Source organism: Polypterus senegalus, unplaced genomic scaffold (assembly GCF_016835505.1).
Source record: "Polypterus senegalus isolate Bchr_013 unplaced genomic scaffold, ASM1683550v1 scaffold_7268, whole genome shotgun sequence".
In the NCBI taxonomy this organism is placed as follows: Eukaryota; Metazoa; Chordata; class Cladistia; order Polypteriformes; family Polypteridae; genus Polypterus; species Polypterus senegalus.
The window spans coordinates 1-4,377 of record NW_024386402.1 but is presented as its reverse complement, the minus strand read 5'-3'; the positions used below and the strand labels follow the sequence as shown (position 1 = coordinate 4,377).

General features: G+C 35.7%; 1 long non-coding RNA gene across 1 annotated transcript; it reads left to right on the top strand.

Moving 5' to 3' along the window:
• The first annotated feature begins 1,066 nt into the window (after nucleotides 1-1,066).
• On the top strand, nucleotides 1,067-3,963 carry LOC120522687. The gene is made up of 3 exons (XR_005632472.1): nucleotides 1,067-1,150; nucleotides 3,693-3,807; nucleotides 3,891-3,963. It is a non-coding gene; the product is annotated as an uncharacterized LOC120522687 (long non-coding RNA).
• The last annotated feature ends 414 nt before the right edge of the window (nucleotides 3,964-4,377 follow it).

Genomic DNA, 4,377 nt, shown 5'->3' with positions numbered 1-4,377 from the left:
ATGTTTATGAATGTTTAAACTCTCAAAAGCTGGATGTGATTTTATCGATGAAACCGGTTGTGTGGTTACAACGCTTGACAGATGCCAAAAGTCACTTCAACACAACAAATCCTGCAAATACTGTCGTAATTGAAACAAACCATGAAACCGATTATGACAGCAGCAATCCAAGCTGTGATATTTGAGACAAGATTACTGTTCACATGGCCAGCTGCACGTTGCATGCTCAAGAGTAAGCTCAGCGCACAGCTTGGTCATGTTACAACCGGAGGGCCGAACTGACAACATGGTATACAAAGAGATCCTTAACAAATAATTATTGGCATATTTTCCCTCAGTTTAAAAAGGTTTCATTTTCTTCTTAATAAAAATTTTAATGCAGTACTTCGATGCTACGAAGCGCGGGTATTTTGCTAGTGTATATATATATATATATATATATATATAAACAAGTAAGATTTAAGGCCAGTACTAAAAGTGCCAGAGTAGCTGGCTGAATGTTGGCTATCAAACGAAAACACCATTAACAGACATTTGGATATGAACCCAGCATATGCAAACTTAAGAACAACATATTCATAATAAATAAAACTTTACGACCAATACTCCTCCCGAGCCCCACCTCATTACCCCCCCATACCATCCCTCATTAACCCCCCACCACACACACACACACACACACACACACACACACACAGACACTGTTGTTGAAGCCTCACAGTGCTGGCACACATATTTAATTTCTTGGTATAAACTGGAATAATCATCTGATTTTATGATTATTCTGGTCACCTCAGTAGTTTTCTCTCAAGTTACCTGTTAGATTAGACTAATTTCATGAGAGAAGTATTTTTTTGTTTTGAAAGCTTTAGTGTCTTTTAACTCAAGACATTATTTATCAACCAAATTAATGCTCTTATTTAAATCATCAGTTCTTGCTGGATTACTAAAATTACTGTGTATGTTTACTGTTCATTTTATATATAATGCACATACTTCACATTACTGGTGTCTAAAACCTGTTTTTCAAAATAGAAAATAAATGATGTGTAAGTTTTTTTTTCTTTTAGCTGTTTGTATTTACTGATGGTGAAGTTGGAAACACAATTCAAGTCATTGACGAAGTGAAGAAAAATTCCTCCTCACACAGGTATTAACTATTTTAATCAGTCAATTAACCTGTATACAGTATTGAACATTACCTCTAATGGAACTGATTTTTTAAATTGTACAAGTTGTATCAAGAGAAATCATTGCTGCTTTTAAGTAAAGCTTATGTGAACAGATTTGAGTAAGCTCCAGTCTTAACTATGAATATAATTCAGAAATATTGTATAGCTCTAATAAATATTATTACATTGTCTTATAAATGATGTAGCGCAGTGATGCAGCAGTCTGCACAGTGTGCAGTTTTGATCAACATTATCACTCTTGAAAATGAAACAATGCTAAATTATAGACTATTCTCAACACCTAGAAAGTATCAGATGATTTAGGTTAAACGTTACTTCTCATTATTTGTGGAGATTGCTGCAAACACTTTTAAAAGATGTTCTTTGGAATCAGATTGTTAGGGATCAAAATTATGTTAAGCACAGTCGCCTGAAATTAGTCACATGATTCGAGTTCCTCAGACTGGCCAATGCACTGTCACTTAGTGAATATCTGTGATTGGTTACAACACTCATTTACTGTTTAGAACACTTTGTAACTGGGAAAGCTCAATCTCTGATGGGGAAGGATAACTGAGTGAAATGTAGCAATCAGTACTTTTCATGATTACCGTATCACAACAGTTGTAATTGTAATCACAATCATGATTAATATATGATTAATTGTTCAGTCCTAATTTCTCCCACAATTAAAGCTACCCTTGCAAAATCAAAATTGTCAATTGAAGATTAATTTATTATTTCAAAATTCTTACAAAACAGTCTTTATCAGACTTTCCTATTATGTTTACCTTTATATTATTTCCAAATTCATGACTGAGCTGGTCTATCCATAGCTACTCCAAACTGGAGACTGCATCCCATTCACTTCTAAAATTCAGATATGCTTGTTGAATGAGCTTTCACAACATTTTTCACATTTTAGTTGTTACATTAATCATGGTTATGTTTGCTTCAGAAACCCAGAGAATGACAAATTTTAATGTTGTCCCATTTATTGTCAGCTACAAATTAAGCTCTGTTATTATCTCCTCTAACTGTATATCTCATCAATTGTACATTTCATTTTTACTATTGCATAACATTTTTAGAGAGATTTGCCCCTTGCATCAAATCATTATCAGCTAGGCACACACAAATGTCTGAGCAATGTGGAAATTTTCAAAAATTAACTAGACAGGATTTTGTTTGAAATGAACACGAGTAGATCATTTAGTCAAAGTTACAGATAAATGGGTTTAGCAAATGGATGGATGGTTGAACAGACAGCTGCAGCCATGTCCATTCATGTCAGAGGATGTTCCTTTATCTGAGCTACGATGATGCTAATATACAGCAATTAATCTTGCTGTTTTCTAAGTTATTCATTCAAATGCATGATACTGCAAATTAAAATAATTATAACTCACATCTGATGGGACACATCATTGCATTCTTAAAGAAAATCCGAATCAAATGTTTTATTTCTGAACTACAGTAATTCCCTAATTGGATAAAAGTAGTAATAACAACCTGTTTTTCTTTTAAAGAGCAATAAGTTAAAAAGATATAGGATTTTTAGATAACTCCTGTAATCTCTTGTATGTCACCCCTGTGTTCCTCACTCTTCTTAAAATACATTATTCACCACAGCCATGCCCATCCTTTTGCAAAATCCACTACCATCTGATATTCTGCTTTCCTTCGACACCATACCTACCCATCTCCTCCTCATCTCCTCTATTCTCTTCACCACCATGTACATTGAAATCCGTTTCAATCACCACTCTCTGTACCCTGGATATTGTCTCCACCACTTCATCCATGTCACTCCAGAAGCCTTCTTTCTCATTCATCGCAACTTGTGAGGCATATGCAGTAACAAAATTCATCATCACACCTTCAGTTTCCACCTTCATAATCATCACTCTGTCCAACACTCTTTTCACCTTCAAAACACTCTTGGCATACTTTTCCTTCAGGATAACCACTTCCCCATTTCTCCTCCCATCCATAACATGGTAGAACAATTTGAACCTGCCTCTGATCCACCTAGGCTTTCTCCTCTTCCATCTGGTCTCTTGCACACAGAATATATCAGCAACACATATTCCTTCTCTCTATCATATCAGCTATCTCTCTCCCTTTACCAGTCATATTGCCAACATTCAAATTTCCTACCCTCACTTCCACTCTCTTTACCTTTCTCTTCTCCCCATGGTTATGGACATGCCTTCACCCTTTTCTTCTTTTTCTTCATCCAACAGTAGACTAATTTATGCCAGTACTGGCTAACAGTACTGGTGGTGACCATTGTTAACCTGGGCCTTGGCTGATCTGGTTTGGAAATCTGTATTGTTGTTGTTCACTTTACCCCAGATCACGTAGCATCTACGACTGCTTAACCTTACACTTTTTTTTTTTTAATATATAAGCTTTACTTTTTAATTGACCTTGTATTTCTGGTGATCAGTGAGTTTTAACCATCTTCTGTGTGTCATCTACCGCAAAGTTTTCACATAAGATTGTGGTTTGTTTCAGATGCTTCACATTTGGAATTGGAGAAGGCGCCTCTACAGCCCTTATTAAAGGAATGGCCAAGGCAGGGACTGGTCACTTTCAATTTGTCTCTGGAAAAGACAGAATGCAACTAAAAGTAAGCAGTACACATTTGTATAAAATGCAGTTGAGGAGGTGACTTTAATGTATTCTGTGATAACATTTTCTTGTCTGTTTTAGGTAATGCAGAGCCTGCGGTTCGCTTTGCAGCCTGCAGTCACCAATATTAGCCTGAATTGGCACCCCAGGTGGAATGGAGGTAGCCCCAATATCAGAAACACCTCTGGTGGTGTTCAATGGTCAAAGGACTGTTCTGTATGCACAACTCAAAGGCAAGGTAAGATTTATAACATGTACTTGTAGTTTGACTAATTAATGTATTCATGTATTTAACTTGCTTTACTGGTCACAATACTTTAATATTTTAGTTCATGTTAGGAGAAAGTATTAGCTTTCTGTTGTCAGTGTAGCCACCGATGTATAAGGCAAATCAGGCACGGGTAAGACGCGTGTCAAAGAAATCTCACAGTCCAAAAGTTAGTTTTAAAATATTTAGTGAAAGTTAAAAGCAAATAATCCACACAAGAATAAAAAGAAAAATAGTTACACATAGAATAAAGGCAAAAAATATAAACTTGGCTTTTCTTAATAAGCTTTGGTTATTTCT